The sequence below is a fragment of the Erpetoichthys calabaricus genome, chromosome 1 (genome assembly GCF_900747795.2).
Source record: "Erpetoichthys calabaricus chromosome 1, fErpCal1.3, whole genome shotgun sequence".
In the NCBI taxonomy this organism is placed as follows: Eukaryota; Metazoa; Chordata; class Cladistia; order Polypteriformes; family Polypteridae; genus Erpetoichthys; species Erpetoichthys calabaricus.
Window position 1 is genome coordinate 97,861,250 of NC_041394.2, and position 21,541 is coordinate 97,882,790.

General features: G+C 38.0%; 1 pseudogene; it reads right to left on the reverse strand.

The window, feature by feature from the left end:
* Nucleotides 1-21,541, reverse strand: part of LOC114647133 (solute carrier family 22 member 6-A-like) — a 91,980-nt pseudogene that overhangs the window by 14,833 nt on the left and 55,606 nt on the right.

Consider the following 21,541-nt stretch of genomic DNA (forward strand, 5'->3'; position numbering starts at 1 on the left):
ATTTGTTTTAATTTATATTGAACATGTTGAGCATGGGTGTCTAAATATTTAGAAAAATTAGTATATCATCAATATGTACTAGAGCAAAATTTCCCTGAATATCATGGAGAATGTCATTCTCAAAGAACTGAAACTCTGCTGGTGCATTTGTCAAACCATTGGGCATCACTCTGAATTCTTAAAGGCCATTGCTAGCGTCGAAGGCTGTCTTCCACTTATCTTCCTCTCTGATCTGTACTAGGTTATAAGTATTATGTAAATCTAGTTTTGTGAAAACTGTTGAGTCAGTAACCTGGTTTCATAAGGAGGAAAGAAAAGAATTGTTATTTTTCACGTTTGTCTTGCTCCCAATAATCAACACATGGTCTGAATCCACCAACCTCCACCCTCAAGTTCCATTTTCAATAACACATATTTCTTTATATGAGGTAGTGTAGTGTCAGGCAAAGATTCTACAGGACATCTTAATTTAAGTGAGGAGGAGGTTCTAAGGACTTTCTCTTACTCAGCATATCTTAAAATTCTTTGTAGTATCAAGGTAAAATATCGACCGTATTACAGTACAATACAGAGAGTGACACATTCTTAAACAGTGATATTTATGGTGAAAACTCCTATTGACTATATATCTCTACCACATCAATCATTAGATGGGTTATACTACTGTAACCACAGTATGCTCAATATTAATTGTGCAATGGGTAACTGAATCACAAAGAAGTGAGTATCTCAAAATCTATACTAATAAAAGGCAAAGCCCTCACTGCCTCACTCACTCACTCACTCACTCACTCACTCACTCACCACTAATTCTCCAACTTCCCGTGTAGGTGGAAGGCTGAAATTTGGCAGGCTCATTCCTTACAGCTTACTTACAAAAGTTAGGTAGGTTTCATTTTGAAATTGTACATGTAATGGTCATAACTGGAACCTCTTTTTTGTCCATATACTGTAATGGAGTGCAGCTCGATGGCCGTGGGAGGCGGAGTCGCATATCGCGTCATCACGCCTCCTATGTAATCACATGAACTGAAAACAAGGAACAGCCACAAAGAGCGCTGAAGAAAACATTCATTACACAATTGAGAAGGCAGCAAAACAATAAGAAGCGAGCGAGTGACGCATAAAAGCACGGTGTAAACCGTAAGTTTAAATTAAGTTTATAGAAACGCTCCCCCTGCCGTTTGCAATACCATATTCGCGAGATACAAGTTTAATGAGAAGACACGAGGTATAAACGAGACTTTGGATCACTTTGAAACAGAGTTAAAATTGCTGTAGCGAGAAACTTTTAAGTGCCGGGTCTTAGCTAACATTAAATAAAGCCGTGGACATCACAACATCACACAAAAGAGCGGCTCACGTGAACTGACACTCACTCATCACTAATTCTCCAACTTCCCGTGTAGGTGGAAGGCTGAAATTTGGCAGGCTCATTCCTTACAGCTTACTTACAAAAGTTAGGCAGGTTTCATTTCGAAATTGTACACGTAATGGTCATAACTGGAACCTCTTTTTTGTCCATATACTGTAATGGAGTGCAGCTCGATGGCCGTGGGAGGCAGTCGTGTATCGCGTCATCACGCCTCCTATGTAATCACGTGAACTGAAAACAAGGAACAGCCACAAAGAGCGCTGAAGAAAACATTCATTACACAATTGAGAAGGCAGCGAAACAATAAGAAGCGAGCGAGTGACGCATAAAAGCACGGTGTATACCGTAAGTTTAAATTAAGTTTATAGAAACGCTCCCCCTACCATTTGCAATACCATATTAGCGAGATACAAGTTTAATGAGAAGACACGAGGTATAAACGAGACTTTGGATCATTTTGAAACAGAGTTAAAATTGCTGTAGCGAGAAACTTTTAAGTGCCGGGTCTTAGCTAACATTAAATAAAGCCGTGGACATCGCAACATCACACAAGAGAGCGGCTCACGTGAACTGACTGAACACAGCACGAGTGATCACTTCGATGAATCAAAACTGTTCAAAAAACACATTACACAATTGATAAGGTACGAAAAGAATATGAAGCGACTGACGCATACAGGCATAAATTAAGTTCATAGACCTACAAAAGATTGCCATTTTTCTCCTGTACAACTATACGTTGCATTCACAACAGTAAGCTTCCACGGCTTGGTCATATTACAACCGGAGTGCTGAACTGACAACGTGGTATACAAAGAATATAACAATCGAACTATAACAATCGTAATAAACGAACAATGAAACAACGGAGAACCCGTGCATTAAATAAAAAGGCTGCTTCCTTGGCAAAGCAAGGAAAAAGGATGGCCTTATATGGCGTTCGTTTATAAAAACAATCGTAATAGACGAACAATAAACCACTACAGAACCGCGAAGCAAGCAGAAAGGACGGACTTATATGGCGTTCGTTTATAAAACAGCGGAGAAGCTGTGTAAAGACAGCTTCACAAAAAAACAGATCCTTAACAAATTGTTATTAGTATATTTTCCCTCAGTTTAAAAAGGTTTTCTTTTCTTCTTAATAAAAATTTAAAAGCAGTACTTCGCCGCTGCAAAGCGTGGGGATTTTGAAATATATATATATATATGGAGATATGTATATATATATATATATATATATATGAATGTCTATATATATATATATATATATGTAGATATGTATATATATGTAGATATGTATATATGTGTGTGGATGTGTAAATATATATATGTATATATGTGTCTGTGTGTGTATATATATATATATATATTATATATGTGTATGTATGTATGTGTGTGTGTGTATATATATATATGTATGTGTATGATATGTATGTATATGTGTATGTGTGTGTATGTATGTGTATATATATATATATATATGTGTATGTGTATCTGTATATATATATATATATATATATATATATGTGTGTATATGTAGATATGTATATATATGTTTATGTGTGTCTGTGTATGTATGTATATATATATATATATATATGACAGCAAAACTCATAAAAATAACAACTCAATTACATTGACAATCATGTTATGTTATTTTTAAAATGTTTCCTTTTCTTTTTCATAACCTCTTTAACACTCTACTTCTCCGCTGCGAAGCGCGGGTATTTTGCTAGTGGTTCATAATTGCCATTCCATTCAGTTTACCACCAACTGAAAGAACTTTAGGGTTGTATTTGAAAGTAATGCAGGATAAATGTAATTCATGTAAACTGTTGTTAATAAAGTTCTCCACTGCACATACATTTACCAATGCTTTGATATCAGTACCATTAACCACCACTGGGACATACAATAGGTTTTAAAGAAGGCTAAAATACAAGTGCCCAGCTCACCAACGTTCAAATTGCGTTGCCCTTCAGTTTTTTTGCCGTTTCTGACAATTGGCTTCTACACGTCCAATGTCTCCACGTTAAAAACATCATTTTGCATATCCCCTCTCCAATTTGCGCTCCACTCTTCTTCTGTTCTGGACCACTCATTTCAGCCAATGTATTGCCTACATCACAGTTCACTAGCTTGTCCTTTGTTTTGGACATATATATTTTTACAGAGTGAAATTAAGGGGGATTCCTTCCACCCCACCTCCACAGCTATTACACAAAAGGTTTCAGTTATATTTGGTAACATAATTTTGTGCCTTTCGAGCTTAAATTCTGTTATTGCTAACTAGGTAAAGAAATCCCCTCATTTTTTGGGAGCCCTGGCATATACTGGTGGGATGAGGGATGGTCAGTTCTTTAGTATGACTATATCTATTCTGGAATTGTGCTTCAATTATGATATTGCTAGCTAGGTAACTATACTTTACTTTTCCACAGTTTGCTGCAAGCTAGTCACTACATCACTCATTTATTTATACTTTTTTTTTTTTTTTTTAAAACTTTCCCCTGGAAATGTCTCATGTCTTTATATGCACATCTCATCTTGGGGTCACTCATCATTATGATTTAAGATTCTTTTCTGCATAAGGAGAATTTGAGGCAGAATTAAAGATAAAGGGTCAGGAAGATACAACATATTTAAAATAATAGGCTACGTTTGTTACCAACAGATCAAAATTAAAATTTGTCAAATCTGAAACATGTAACTAATTTTAAATCGAATGTTCAAAGCAAGGATCAGAAACTAAGAGTGTATTTAAAATTATAAAAGTGATCATGCTTTTGTTAGAATATGAAGAGATTGTTGGGAACGCCATGAGAGAAGTATCCGTAGGTTGGGGTGAGTGAGTTCTGTGCTGAAAATGTGCGTTTATTGGATTTTCGGATATTGTGCTGCTATCTGTAACCCCACCTTGGCTTTTTTGTACATCAATGGAAATGATTTAATAAAAGCAAATAATTCTCATATGTCTAAAAGTCTGATAGTGGACCAGTATGTTATTTCAAAATTATTACGGAATGGTGACAATGTTTACAGATGGATCTAAGGATATTTTTACAAGAGACAGAGGGGCATTTGTATTTCAAGTTTTTATATAGAAAAGTAGAGGATGAATTGCTGTTGTTTTGGTTTTGCAATGGATTGAGACACTTTGTCCAAATTGGCTGGTTGTTTGCTCAGGTTCTTTTTCTCTTTTATATAGTATTAAAAAACCGGGGCAGGCTCAAAGTGCTGTTGTAGCCTATCAGGTCACACAGCTAGCACACACACACGCACTTTTGGCCGACTTTAACAGTACCATTTCACCTACATTTATTCATGTTTGGCAAGTTCAGTACAGATGTTTTAACACAGACAGAGTGGGCTGTCATTCTGGCCTGAGAACACCAGATGTTACATGTAGTCTGCGTGTTTTTCCTGTGTATTTACAGACTGACTGTATTAGTAAATGTCAGTGAATTTAATCATCATGCTTGGTTCTTTTATCTGTCCACAAAAGCAGCTCATCGTGCATTAAAATAATTGAGAATTGGTTTGTGTGGCTTTAATCTGCTCTATTGCACATTCTGCCTATTTTATGTTCTTTTTTATCATACAAACACAAAAGATGTACCACAGAAATGATGACTTGGCTCTCTTAGAAATTTAAAGGTTTTATTAAAAATATAATGCATGCAGCGTAATCAGCTCAGTTCAGATTTACTATTATGGATTGTAATGTTGGTATAAAACAATCGTATGATGACAGGAAGGCTGGGGGTGTCAACTAGCAACACATTTCTTTTATTTTCAATCAGCAAAACAGAAATTAACAAAAAATGGCACTTCACTCATGCAGGCTATAAGAAACAGTCTTCCTTCACAAGGCAAAAAGATGGGCTTCAGGTCCACATCAGAATGTGACAACCACCTCTGTGACTGCTCTGCCTTTATATATTGTCAATTGAAAGGGACGAGACTTCTTTCAGCTGGGTGCCCTCAAGGGGTGGTTTCTCCAGGCTGTGTAGGAAGAAGGAGACACGTCTGTTAATAGCAGTGCCCCCTCTTGTCCCAGGGTGGTATTACTTACTTTGGGTGAGCCTGGAAGATGACCCTATGGCATGAGCATGTGTGACAGTATACAAAGTAAATGAAACCCTTATGTGCACCTTGCACCATACTGCCACTTACTGTGCATATTGCTATGCAGTATGTAAAATAACAGCACAGAATGGAATGGGCTGGTGGGGTTTCACATTGAGTTGTCATAACTCCACCCACGATGGCCACTGCAAGCAGACAAACGAGCAAGAAATTACAAAGTAAGTATTTTTAGTTTCCCATCATTATCACAAGGATGTCTCATAAATCTGGACGGCCTTAAATCAAAACCTTTGCCGTTTCAAAGTGGATACATATGGTAAGTTTTAAAACGTTTTCTTCCATCTCTGGGCTCAATACCCTACAGCCCAACTGTGAACTTCATAACATTCAAGAACAGACATGAACAGGTATTTTTAAAATGTATTTATTTATCGAATGATTGTTCGATTGCCCACATTAACTGTCCGGTGAGTCTATCTCTTTGTTTTTTAATGTTTCTTCTGTTGTATGCATCTGCATTTCCTCTTGGGATAAAGTTAATCTAATCTAATCTAAAATAAATTACTTTTGTTCTTGTCATTTGGGCAAGGATTTGTAACAGCTCATCAATCCCTTATGAATTTATAGGCTTTGTTTCTTCTGATGTGTGCAGGACACAAAGCCTGCCTCTCAAATTTGGGCTCCCAGACTGGATGGGGTAGATGATGCTTATTTGTGTCTTCAGTTCAGACCTGTGCGGGTCTGATTCTTATTTTGAGGCCTACAACCTTTTACAAGTTTTGCGAGAACAAACAAGTCATAACACAAGAAAATAAACAGGAGAAAAACAATCCTGCAATCTAAATGTGTGCTGAAATCCTGTTTATCTGGTAATTGACTGAAATACTTGCCCACCATCCACCATGTTTCGCTGCTTTGATCTTGGCCTCGTCTTCAAGCCAGTTCAGCCTCAAGTCTCCATCCAACTCAAAATTCAATGATAGTGCAGTAGCTTTTAGCCCACCACCAGCCAAGCCCTAGAGCCATTTCTGGTGTTAATAATGATCCTGATGTCTTTGGACCTTTGATCCTTCAATTGCTGATTTCCCACACAGTCCACCATCTATTTCATAGTCAAGAGCACAGTTTTATGTAGCTGCCCTGTTGCCAACATGGTCCTCTGTCTCACTATTCTCTTCTATTGACCTGTCCAGTGCCACTCTGGTGTTGGCCCACTCTGATCAGAAAGGTTCCGAGGAAGTGCTTACATCAGCAACCTTGTGGATTACAGATCAATGCCTTGTGACAGGACTAAAGTGGATTCACAATCACAAAAAATGCTAAAGTGCCAATATGGCTATGAAAAACATTAAAAAAGCAGTAAGAAAAGAACATGCAGTAGACTCACAAAAGGTTTCACAAAAATTAAACAGTGTACTTCAAATGTCAGTCATTTCACTAATAAAAACTTGCTGGCAGATACATAAATCTACACTTCAGTATTTTAATAAATTGACGGCTTTCTCTGAGAACTTCTGCTTAAATAAATAAGCATGCAGACACCGAGGTGGCCTAGCGTCTTCACCCTGTTGAATACAACCCCAAGATTCAAACTGGTCACCTCCATTTGTAATGCAAAGGTAAGAGAGCAGCATCAAGTATTTGAGTAGATTCAAGTTCTGTATGAAAACCAGTGAAAGAAAGTTCTGCTGTCAAGATTCATTTTAATTTATCAGAGTCAAACATTTTTATAACATATTTAGGAATGTGACACACACAAGAAAATACATAATTAAGTAATGATAGCATTTTGTATGACCTCAAATCAGCTGACATGAAATTTATTGTGATGAATAGGTCAACAGCAAGTCTGCTCCACTTTAACCTAAAAAGATTTAATTACCATTTTTCTTGAAATATAAACAGGATATCACACAACCATCAATCCAAAGTTACCATTTACCGGATTACTATGGTAACTACTGAGGAGCAACTATAGTGTAAGATAATTCACAAACATTGGCTAACTAGCTCAGATGAAATGAAGGAAGGTAATACAAATACAACAAACCCGAAGGCCTCATTCACTGCTGACTGGAAAGTCACTGGGACTCATTAAGAGCAAAGGGAACAAACTGAACCTGGCAATGTCCTTTAGGGAGGGAGTTTTCTTTTGATCTGTTTAATTATTTTTTACATTCTGTATTTATATATGGGAGTCATGTTAATAGCAGAAATGAATAATGCACCACCCACCCTAGGCAGACTAGGCAGTTGTCTAAAGAGGAACAAATTGGTGGCATTATTATTCTAAAACAATATAAACTCTAAGTTGTGCACACTTGGGCTCATTACAACTGTCCAGTTCCCATGAACATGATACACACACACACACACAGAGCCAAGTTTGACCAATAGACAACAATTTTTTTTTTAACACAAGGGGCCACTGAGAACGCCTCTTAAATAAAACAAAAATCCTGACAATACAAAGAACAAAAATACACGAAGGCTGGATTTCTGCCTAATCACTGAACTAGTCAGCATACATTGTAGAACTCTGGCATTTTTTTTGAATTGTATAGTTAATACTGTGTATAATATGCCTGTTCTATATTACTTTAATAATAATTTTTATTTTACATTAGCGTTAATGTGAAAAACTTGTGAAATTATTGAAAATTACAGAAAACCCTTATCATTCAAAGCAGCGGTGTGTTGCATGGTTATTTAGTTATATAAACCACACACACACATATATACATACACTCACCGGCCACATTATTAGGTACACCTTGTTAGTGCCGGGTTGGACTCCATTTTGCCTTTAAAACTGACATAATTCTTCATGGAAGAGATTCCACAAAGTGCTGCAAACATTCCTCAGTGATTTTGGTCCATATTGACATGATAGCATCACCCAGTTGCTGCAGATTTGTCGGCTGCACATCCATAATGCGAATCTCAACCACATCCGAAAGGTGCTCTATTGGACTGAGATCTGGTGACAGTGGAGGTGATTGGATTACAGTGAACAATTGTCTTGTTGGAAAAAAACAGTTTTAGATGATTTGAGCATGCAACACTGTGTTTTATCCTGCTGGAGGTAGCCATCAGAAGATGGGTACACTGTAGCCATCAGAAGATGGGTACACTGTAGTCATAAAGGTTTGGACATGATCAGCAACAATACTCAGGTAGGCTGTGGCATTTAAATGATGCTCAACTGGTACTAAGGGGCCCAAAGTGTATCAGGTAAATATCCCACACAGGCCTGAATCACTGATACATGGCTGAATGGATCAATGTTTTCCTATTGTTGACTCCAAATTCTGACCCTGCATCAGAAATCAAGCCTCATTAGACCAGGCAATATTTTTTCCAAATGTCTATTGTCCAATTTTGGTTAGCCCATGTGAATTGTAGCCTCAGTTGCCTGTTCTTAGCTGATAGGAGTGTCACCCAGTGTGGTTTCCTGCTGCTATAGCCTATCTGCTTGCAGGTTTGATGTCTTGTGCATTCAGAGATGCTCTTTTGCATACCTCTGACATAAGGAGTGGTTATTTGAGTTGCTGTTGCCTTTCTGTCAGCTCCAACCAGCCTGGCCATTGCCCATCAACAAGGCTTTTTCACCAGAGAAATGCCAGAAATTCCCTTTTTCGGACCATGGTCTGTAAAACCTAGACATGGTTGTGCATGAAAATCCCAGTACATCGGCAGTTTCTGAAACACTCAGGCCAGTCCATATGGCACCAACAACCACACCAAGTTCAAAGTGAATTTAATGCCCTTTCTTCCCATTTATTTTATATATATATATATATATATATATATATATATATATATATATATATATATATCCTATCCTTCCCTCTCTTCTTCTCCTTCAGCCAACAGTAGCCAAAATTCTCCCAGCACCCTGTTGGCTAACAGTACTGGTGGTGGCCTTTGTTAACCCGAGCCTCGACCGATCCCGTATTGAAATCTGTATTGTTGTCCGCATATTGTTTTTTTGCAAAATTTTACACTGGATGCCCTTCCTGATGTACAGTAATCCCTCCTCCATCGCGGGGGTTGCGTTCCAGAGCCACCCGCGAAATAAGAAAATCCGCGAAGTAGAAACCATACGTTTATATGGTTATTTTTATATTGTCATGCTTGGGTCACAGATTTGCGCATAAACACAGGAGGTTGTAGAGAGACAGGAACGTTATTCAAACACTGCAAACAAACATTTGTCTCTTTTTCAAAAGTTTAAACTGTGCTCCATGACAAGACAGAGATGACAGTTCCGTCTCAATTAAAAGAATGCAAACATATCTTCCTCTTCAAAGGAGTGCGCATCAGGAGCAGAGCATGTCAGAGAGATAGAGAAAAGCAAACAAATCAATAGGGCTGTTTGGCTTTTAAGTATGCGAAGCACTGCGGCACAAAGCTGTTGAAGGCGGCAGCTCACACCCCCTCCGCCAGGAGCAGACAAAGAGAGATAGAGAGAGAGAGAGAGACAGAGTTTGTTTTTCAATCAAAAATCAATACGTGCCCTTCGAGCTTTTAAGTATGTGAAGCACCGTGCAGCATGTCGTTTCAGGAAGCAGCTGCACAGAAGGTAGCAACGTGAAGATAATCTTTAAGCATTTTTAGACGAGCGTCCGTATCATCTAGGTGTGCGAACAGCCCCCCTGCTCAATCCCCCTACGTCAGGATCAGAGAAAGTCAGCGCAAGAGAGAGAGAGAGAGAAAAGTAAGTTGGGTTGCTTCTCAGCCATCTGCCAATAGCGTCCCTTGTATGAAATCAACTGGGCAAACCAACTGAGGAAGCATGTACCAGAAATTAAAAGACCCATTGTCTGCAGAAATCCGCGAACCAGCAAAAAATCCGCGATATATATTTAAATATGCTTACATATAAAATCCGCGATGGAGTGAAGCCGCGAAAGGCGAAGCGCGATATAGCGAGGGATTACTGTAACACTCCCCATTTATCCAGGCTTAGGACTGGCACAAAGAAACATATTAGTTTGTGCATTCCCTGTGGCTGGGTTGCCTCTATCTATCTATCTATCTATCAATTTGCAAATATGAGGTTGAGAAAAAAGGCAGTTTTGAAGATCAGTAATTTGTATTTTTATAGATTTAAATAACTTTAAATATATAATTTTTGTTGTTTACTTTTTAAATCTGGAATTCTGTTTATAAAATGAAATTACTGTCAAGCAATTAGCCTATTTTTTTTTGTTATGCCGTTATATTTTTATATTTTGTTTACACATTTTTAAAATAAAATATACTAAGTTTTAAAATATAAGTCAGATTTACATTCATTTACTTACTATCTGTAGTAAACTTGCATTTCCTTTGGCATCATTTACCAAGCATTTTGACCTTCATTCAGACAGATGTAGACCTATATTGAGCATAAAATGCATATATCGATGTGACTATATTCATCAGTTCATAATCCATCTTAAGAACCAGCTTACAAAGAAAATGTTATACAGGTTGTTGTGATGTGAGATTTAGCATATACTGTAAGTTGATAAATATTTTGTATGTCTTTATTTGTAACTTAGGCAAAGCAATGTAATATTAGTGTGAAGCATTCATGTTTACAACCCCTGCAGACTTGAGTCTCTTTGAATTTTATGGCAGGATTTGGGGGAAGTGCCTGAAACAAGTTTGGTAAATGTTTCTCTGAAGTCTCTCAACTCCCATACAAAGCCAGGCTGCCTAAATGCCAAGATTTACCTTAAACATATGATTTTAGGGGATGGCAGGTGTTAAGATGTTCTTTGCCCCATTGGTCTGAAGCATGGCTGTTTGGAATTGGCTTGTATCAAAAGCCTTTAAGTACCATGACGCCCTATTGGCTGTAAGGGTTGGACAGAAAACCCATAAATTTGCTTGCTTTATCTCACCCTCTCTCTCTCTTACTAACATCTGATGAAGAAGCATCTCACACCATGAACTGAAAAAGACAACAGAATGAAGAGCAGAGCTCGGCAGCCATATTGAGACAGGCATGCAGCCTGTTCTGAAGAAAGCTGACCATAAATGATGCCTTAACTAGAGGCATTTTTAAGTAACTTAACAAGTCTGTTCGCCGCCTGAAACTACACATCACTATTCAATCAGGTTGTATGGTTGCCAATATTCAAATGTACTTTGCATATTGTTATTATTTATGAATATTATCAATAATGCATTGTTTAAATTGTAACTTAACTCCTGCTTGTCTTTTACTACACCTAATTGCCTGAGGTTATAGATGTAGGAGGGAAGGTGGGGAGAAGTTATATACTATAATACCTTAGAAAAAGTGGTAAGTCTGGGAGATTTGAGGCATTCTGACAATATTAATAATACAAAAAAAACATAATACAAAAGGGGAAAGTAGAGCAATATATTACTCTACCAAGAGAAAACACAGGTAATACTATCAAAGGGTAAATATAAATAATTCCACATTTATGAATCTCTTATGCCACAGACGGTGTTATACAATTGGAGCAAGTAAAGCTTTGCCGAGGGTAGCAAAAATGCCCGAGCTGGCCCTGTCTGTAGCTCGTAATTGTTTTCGAAAGAGCATTACTGCTCCTCTCTGTGGCATCCAGCTCTGTGAGTGAGTCTTCCATAAAACGGACTCAAGTCAGATAAGAGAAAGATGTCTGATTTGGTCCCATCTGTTCTGGCCCTGCGAAACACCTTCCTCCATGCAATGTAAGCAAACAAGAGAGTACACCCGTAAAGAAAAATACTTTTAACTATACTGTATCTTCTATTTCCAATTTATAATAGCAATATGCAGCAAGTCTTCACATTCACTTGTTTTTTTCCTTTCATAAACTCATTTTCATCTAGTAATTTAATACATTTGTAAGACTTGCTGAGTGTGGTTTCAACCAAAAATAGACGTATCTTCAGAGTTTAGTAGACAGAACTGCCACTGTCAAATTTTCAGCAGGTAATATTTCTGTCTTTGCATTCAAGTTTTCTTTTTTCCTAAAAGAAGCAAACAAAGACAAGATAAAAATTGTGGTGAAATTTCTTATCAGCTGATAAAAAACAAAAGGTGTGGCTCTTCCAAGGCATATTCCTAATCAACAAGAATATTTTTAAATAAGGCTATTGCGACTATTACCCGAATCAGAGGCTGGACCATGTCACCTAAAGACCTGGGCGTGTATCATTTAGAGACATCATTTCACAGACTAAAGTTTTCATACATTTTGTGCTTTTAGTGTCCAAGTCTACATAGTCGCCTCATTCCCACTAGTGCCAATAACAAGAAGAAAAACTGAAATGCCAAAGAAATTGGATCATTTCAGCAGTAATACCTCACCCTACATCAGTATTTGGTTCCAAAAGGCACAACTTAAGGGCCGATTTATACTCTCAGAATGTGTGCATGTGGGCATCAAGGGTGACAAGGTATTACTGTATATATTGGGGTTCTCAAACACTGTTCTGGGGGACCACTGTGGTTGCAGGTTTTTGTTTCAACCAGATTCATAATCAGTGACAACAAATAACACTGATCTCATTTAATTAGCTGGTATTTATTTCCTCTTCTCTTATTGTACATTCAGAAAAGCACAGCAGCATAATTTTTACGTTTAAAACACATTTAGAAATGTTTCTGTTTTTGCTATAGATTATTTTGCTCAGCTCTCTTTTGTTTATTTCATTATATTTTGCCCTTTCTCTGTGTGGTTTGCACCCTTCATTGTACCTTAATAATGACAATTAAAAACGAGCAGAGCAGACACCCGGGCAAACAACACTGAATAATCAAAGGCTGCAACTACTTTGGCGTCAGACCCACTAATTAGTAAATAATGGATTAGTTAAACAATTAGAACACCTAGGGGGCATTTTTCGTACGTGGATTACTCGTTTAGCCGGATGTAATTGTTGACGATTTGGCATGATCCTGGATCTGTCGGTTTTTCGAAACTATTGCTGGATGTGTTGTTATAGCAGCACATCCAAATCCTCAAACCTGCTCGGAGCAGGTTTGTTCTATGTAAACAAGGATTAGCACACACACACACACTTAATCAGTGTCCGTGCATGGAATTCATTCAGTTGTGGCTTCGCCGTTCATGAATGAGCGACCAATTGATATCGGTGCGCAAATTATAAGAAGAGAATTTTATATAGAGAGGGTTTTGCGCGGTCGGCAAGATCCTTTATTGCTCCCGGAGGAAATTCTTTTCGAAATATACTGCTTTAGCCGAGGGGGAATATTGTACCTCAAAGATTTATTAGCACCTCATATTCGAAGTCAAACTCAGTGAAGTCGGGCTCTCACAACCACACAGGCAGTATGCAATGCTTTGAGGTTTTTTACAAGCAGCACTTTTTAATATACAGTACTGTAGGCGATGCAGAAAATCTATCTAAAAGTGCAGTTTGCAGGCAATTCGTAATTCCGTTTGGCTCTGAAATATTTCCTTTCGGGTTTTCATAGTGTTTCCTGGACACCTGCGTGTGCAGACAATAAAAGAGGTGTTTCATGCCATTGCAGGTAGGTAATACACAGGCAAAAACACCCACAGTTCCATGAAAAATCTTACAATCAGCCTAACATTCTCATTACCCAGGATTTCCAAATGTGATTGGGGCACATGGGACTGATCAGAATGGAGTTTGATCACACATTATTTGGAAAATGTACCTCTCCTCCTGATGAATAATCCAGACACAGTGTCTTCATCAAATATTTGACCTTCGTCAATATCTCGTTGGTCAGACACAAGTTCTAGGGATATGACATTCCCTGCAACTAACCCAACAAAAAAAAGAGGGCTATATGGAACATACCTATGGCACACATTGAGGACAAATATATGCAATGACCATTCTTTACCTGAAATGAAGTGACCACTGCATCCTGCCACTGGTTCTGAGGAGGAGATTCCCCGTGGAATGCCCTCAGAAACAGGGCGATGGGCATTTTGCTGGACAGCCAACTCTTCTGCATGGGTTTAGGTCTGGACTGTGTGGACCTCCACCAGCTTTTTGCTTGTCTGCCTTCTTATTAGCTTTAAAAATTAATGTTTTTTATATTATATATGATTATTTATGTCAACAATTCTTTAAATAGTTATATACCAATATTTACCAGTTTGAAGTATATTCACTTTAACCTGTTCCCATGTTCTCACGTTTGATCTGGAAATTATGACATATTAAATAATAATTAATCTGACACATAGGAAAATGAAACGCTGCATTCAGTAAGTACAATGCACACTACTTAGCGTTTAATTTGTCGGTCACTTTTTGCCAGCCGTCTTTTCTGGTTTGGGCTGCTTTGCAGTGTTATCCCTTGTGCATATTAAATCTTGAAATTCTTCATTTCCTTCAAATGAAAGGTCCTGCACCGCTTGTGTGAAAAAAATACGCCCGTTCTTTCGTCGTTTTGTTACAGCCTATCAAAGTCTTGCTGATCATGTTTTCTAGACTCAATATATATGGACTTTTCATTCAGCGCAGGCGTACGCCATTTATCTCGGATGATTAGATCCAGCTAGACTAATCTCCTACATGGCTGCATTTGAAAAACCAACTTATCCCGGATGAGTTTTCACTGGCATTAACTCATCCAAAATGAGGTATCTGATCTCGGATGACTTAAGCAACGTACGGAAAATACCCCCCTGGAAAAGTAAAATTAAAATCAAAGATTTTAATATTGTTTAAAGGAAAAAAATACATAATTCCCATATAACTGCTTAGTATATTTACATTTTTTTTCCCAAACCTTAGTTTTTCTAATTTCTATATTGTTTTCAAAACACAGAACTTGGGGAAATAACAGATCACTTAATTAGCTGAGGAGTTCAATTAAAAACAGAAGCTGGTTGGAACAAAAACCTGCGGCCACAGTGGGTCCCCAGGGCCGAGTTTCAGAACCTCTGATATATATATAATATATAATACATTACATATATAGCATTAAATTATTCATTTTTTGAAGATATGCCAATGTTCTTTGTAGTTGATTACTCCTTTTTTTTGTCCATATCTTCTTGAAAAATGTTTTTGTTGAATACTATCTACGTAGAAGTGGTTTGTCAGGAAAGATCTATAAGAGGTCAGAGTGCTTCATTCATAAACATCTTTTTTATTTATTTGCAAATGTATCATACATACTGTTTGTGCCTCCACGTCATCAATGGTGTCTGGCAGTGGGCACATTGAGCGTCTCTGGCAAGAAGAAAACAAAGCAGCCCGCAATTATAGGAAAGAGCCCGTATGTGAGGCCAGGAAGGGAAGAGAATTAATCTTCAAGCATCATCACTAAAGGTGCCGTCATTGAACCCACACTGGCCAGGGTCGAGGCAAAGCCGATTCCAGTCTGTCTGCAAAAATATAGCATCATTATTATTGTTATTGTGCAAAGTTATTGGAGTCATATATAACCAGTAGATTTGCAGGAATATTAGAAATGCAGGTTTGGAGTCAACCTCTTTTATCATTTACCAAAAAAAAACAAGCGCACATGGCATAATACTAATTTGTTTTCACTGGAAACAAAAGACAATGCATCTAAAGTACATACACAAATGCATTCTGATCGACTCTCTACAGGTAGGTAAAGTGTCATCTTTATTTTTGTTGTTTTTTTCTGCCTTCCTGGACATCTGACCATATCGTCGGATTCATCTTTAGACATTAACAATTTGATATTATGTTTTTCTACTAATTTAAGTATATCTATGTCTGTAAGCTTGTATTGATTTATTTTTTTGAAATACTTATTTAGTTTTCTTACCTAATTTAATTAGTTTCTCTTTCCTTGTAACTATTTCTTTGCCATCCTTTAAAACACTTTAAGCTGCACCCTGTGTACAAAAATGTGCAACAGAAATAAATGGTGTTTGTGTTGTTATTTTGTCCATTTCACTGAAGCTCTTTCCAGTTCTTTGCCTCCTGTTGCAGTGCCCCTTTTTCATTCAGTGATTCGGATCCTGCCTCATTTAATACAAACTTGAAAAGGTCTGCTCCAGGAGCAAGACAGGAAACAAACATGGATGGGGATTCACTCAAGCAGGACCTGATAAACATCATAATAAACATCTTGTTGGGATATGAGAAGAAGCTATTGAGTGAAACTGCAGGAAAATAGTGACCAGGGTGGGATCTAAAATGAGAACTCTGTCTGTGAGGCCACAGTGGTAACTATCATGGGCCAGATCTTGGCATAGGTGCATCATAACATCATTTTATAAGCAAAGAAGGCTGATTCTCCAAGGGGGAGCGCTGCCCTCACTCTTCAAATCCATATGCAAAACACAAAGTTACTGATGTCCAAGATGGACCCCCCCACTACCATCTTTATCAATTACAATTGCAGATCTGAACACATAGATGTTAAAGGAGGACTCTCTGTTGGATGTCTCTTTTGGGTCCTTGCAACCAACACAGCCTAGCGGTAAGTCAGCCCTGGTAACCATTGCAACATCACAGCAAACACCTTAACACATTTCTCTCCTCTGACAAATATGATGGAAACAAAGCTTGTGTTGCATTCGCCACAACTGCAGTTTCCACTAGTATCCAATTTAGGTATGATAAAGGTGCTATGTAACTAAAATGTAACAATAATTATAATATTAAGATAGTCAGGCCTACTAAAACTTAAAACATGACAAAATATTACACCTGTTGCTTTTTTGTTTTTAAATAAAGTTTTACAGTTTTTGATTGACTTTGTTAGGTAGTGAACTGAAAAAAAACATCCATCCATGATTGTAAGCCATGTCTGAGTAGAAGAAGTTCTATTATCTTGACTACTGCCTGGTTCTAGTAATAGCTGCATTGACTGATTTAAAGGTAGGCCTTTTCTCATTCATAATAAAAAAAAATAGTAATAACTAATCCACTTTGGCAAGTGTCTATATGTAGTACATGGTGCACCTAAAATGTTAACATTGAGGTCTATATTGATTGCTTAGATTTCAGCCCATCATATATGTGTAGCACAGCCAGTAAATAATAAAAGATTGTCATAATAACAGCGGACTTACCCAAAATGAGGCCAGTTGTAGTCTAAATCCTGTCTTACCTGATGATAGTGGGGATAGAGCTCACTGGTATACATGTAGACACATTTGAAGCAGGAAGCAAACAGTCCTTTTGCAATTACTGCCAGAGTAGTTTCTCACTGTTTGCAGCTCTGTGTGGTTAGCAAAGTAGATATACATAAATATACCAAAAAGAGAGTTTAACACATTATATGCATAATGTGAAATAATACAGTCAAAAAAGTGTATGAAATAATTTTATGATATGATAGAACTACCTGGCCCCACTGCCTCCTTCACCTGAGTCTGTCTTTGCACTGTTTGATGTTTTAGTTGTTAATTTAAATGTTGTGTGTACTATGCATGTTGATAATTTATTTTGTATTCTTCTCAGGAGTTTACTGAATATCCAACCTAAAACAACCTCATGTATCACACCTGAAGTGAGTAATAAAAGAAATAATGGCTTGTGAGCACAAATTACATCAAAAAACCAAAGGAAAACTAGAACAAGAAATGCAGAAATAAATTAACTAAAAATAAAGAAAAAGAAATGAGAGAAGGAAACTAGACACTGTAAAAAGGAAAAGTACACTAAATTCTAATAAAATAAACTAATAAAGACAGCAACCCAAAGAACAAAAAGATCACAAAGAGAGAGACAAACAGCTAAGACATCAAAATCTAAAGCAAACCAGAAGATACAGAACGAAATTTAAAACTTAAACCTGATAACCATCAACTGAAACTGGTGTTTTTTCCTGTTAGGGTCCCAGGCTGACCCTATTCTCACTTTTAGACTGGCCCTGAACAGAGGGTCCCAAATCCCCATTATTATCCTTGCATGTTTATGCTATAATCCTAGTCTGGTCTGCTAGTGGTACTTTCCTCTTTCTTTTACATCTATGACTCAAGGAAACAAGATACTAGTGCCAAGATAAGCAAGAGAGGAAAGTTTAATCTTTTATTTGGTCATTATAGTTTAAGTTAAATTTCCTACGTATGACCAAAAGGAAGCAAATGAGTGTGACAACATAATACCAAGACATCGTGGATAGGGAACTGTTCATCTTGTTAGGAGTCAGTCAGTCATTTTCTTACCTGCTTAGTACTGAACAGGGTTGCGAGGGGGGTGCTGGAGTCTATCCCCTACTAGCATAGGGAAGCAAGATAGGAACAAACCCTGGATGGGGTGCCAGTCCCATCACATCCTAACCATATCCTAGGGCCAATTTAGGAAATGGCCAATCCACCTAACCTGCATGTCTTTGGAGTATGGGAGGAAACCCACACAGACAAGGGAAAAAACATGCAAACTCCATGCAGGGAGGACCCAGGACGTTACCTCTGGTCTCCTTACTGCGAGGCAGTAGCATTATCACTGCGCTACTGTGCCTGCCCTTGTTAGGAGTCTAAAAATCCAGCATGTTTAGACTGCCAGGTGGCTCTTTGTCCTTAGTAAGCTGATTGGTTTTCTGGCCTGGGCTCTGGATGGATGGAATGGTAGCAACATTGGGCTTCTTTATTAGCCTTAATTTATGCCCTCCTTGATACACCTCTTGGACCAATGGAAGTCGGAGAGTATTCACCAGTGACTCAGCTTTCTCACCTTTGGACCCTGCTAGTACAGACGTTTTCTTTGTCCTTATTTATTTAAAACTTGCACGTAGAGATCCCTAGTTATTCTGGTTCATTTTTTTTGGGATTAAACACTATCCAAGTATCCACTAATGGTTAACAAAATATTTATCTTTTCTCAGTGTAGAACAAGTCTGTCCTAAGATCTTATCTATACCTAAAAGTATTATTTGTTTTATTAAGTACATTTATGAGGCTTTGATTAAGGTCATGGAGGAATGACGATATGTCCTTTTCGTGCCGGGAAACAAATGTGGAAGGACATTACAGCAGGGCTGGCGTTCTAACAGCCACTGTCAGCAGCTGGGATGGACTTGGACACAGGCAAGGACAGCACAGTGGGTCACTGCCTGCTATGAGTAGAGTTACCCCCTGTACACTGGATGGCAGCATCCTGCCTGGCAAGCCCCATTATGGGCACCTGTAGGGCATCAAAGAAGTAGTGACCCCCATGGGCTTTTCCTGTCAGGATCTGTGGGTGCCACCAGGGGGAGTACTCGGATAGTGACAATACAAGGATCACTATAGTCCTGTCTGACCTGGAAGTGCTTCCTGGAGACAACAGATTAAGGCGCTGGAAATACAAAGCAAAATTTAAATTCTCTCACCGTTAGGAAGAAAAGTATTCACCAGGACCAGGCAACCCGGGACCATCAGCACAGATTTTTTGCGTGAAACGTCGGCCAAGAAACATCATCATTAGAGAACTGACAGTTTTACATGGGATTTCAATGAGGGCAAATATGAGCTGCACCAGAATAGACACTCAAGGTAAACTTCTGAAGACCATAATGAGACCAAAATAGGAAAAGCTGGTGGCACACCTGGGTAAAGGATGACATACAAAAATACGATCTTAGCTATCCCTTGGTTTGTTGTAGAACTTCTAAGATGGTACTTTTTTATTGGAATAACTGGTGTTTGTGCACCTCAGTCTATGAATGTGTATTTACATGTACAATTTACATATTAAAGAATAAATCCTAATTCGTATTTTAAGGGAACATACATATAATAACTATATACATACATTATTTTTAACATAATAACCTAAAACTATTGTACTAATTTCAATAATTATAATAGCTTATTTAAGCAATTCATTTTTAAATATGGGTACCTGATTCCATCAAAGATTAAATGATTTCCACCTTCGATAATAATATTGTTGTCCAATAAACAGCTCTTTTCAAGTCTGAACATACTGACTTAAATATGTCTGTGTGTATTTTGTTTTATTTAGTTTAAGTTAGAGAAAAATCTGGTTTTAGTTTTATTTTCTTTGCCATACCTGTGTGAGAGACACCATGCCGAGACTGGCATCCCAAACAGAGCAGAACAGGGATGGCAATAGCGTGGAAGGACAGGGGAAGACAATTTATTCAGGACATTGTTTCCCCCAGTACCCCAGGTGGCAGCCTTCCTGGACTTCGGTACCGCCATGGAGACCCACAGGGCATATCAGGAATTGTAGTTCTTATGGGTAGCCCCATTAGGTCCTGTGGTGCCCCCAAGGGGCACTGAAGCATCTTATGAGACCTACTTTGCTAGGCTACAGACATACCCAGAAGTACTCCTGATCCACAGTATCAGGACACTGGAAGTGCTCTAGGGTTTTATGTAAAGAGAAGCAGACGAAGCTTGCCTGGAGGAGCAGAAGAGAAAAAAAAGCCTGGAGAATCGTGTTGTGTATGCTGTATGCCTTCTGAGAACCTGTTTGTGAAGGTATTTAAAAGAATAAAACCCTTTATTTTAATCGGGACTTGTGTCTATGCCTATGTGAATGGGGTTTGGGGTGCAGCAACACCCCCTGGTGGTCCCACCTGACAGTTTACACTTCAGGCCTGAAATTTTCAATAATATCCACTTGCAGAGCCACAGCACCATACGTCACCGCAGTTGTAGACCTGCAGTTGTAGACCAGCAATTACAGACCTGGAAATGACGTCATCGTCATTTCAGGACTGATTTCGTAAAATTACTTTTGGAAGTTTTCGGCAGGTCTCAGCAAAGCCTGGAAAGTAATGGGTCAAGGACCTGTTCAAAAATTAAGTGATAAAAATGAGAAGGGAAAAACAGTACATCAAACCAAATAACACGCATCATTGTGAAGTTCAGAGGGTTTCTGCCATCATGTCATGTCATACATCAAACTAAACAATACGGATCATTTCTGTGAAATGCATTATTAACATTTACATTGTGTTTGGGTCTGTGGGAACCATTTAACATGTCGACAAAATTAAAATCATCAAGATCTGTGTTAATTGAAAACAGTTTTTCGTTTACATTCATGAAATGAAATATACAATATAATTACAATGTTTACACCACATTAAGAGTTTAGTAAAACGTTAATAATTAAAGTTATTACATTGCTTAAAATGTACCGTGCAATATTGTTCTAAACCAATTTAGAATAAATATT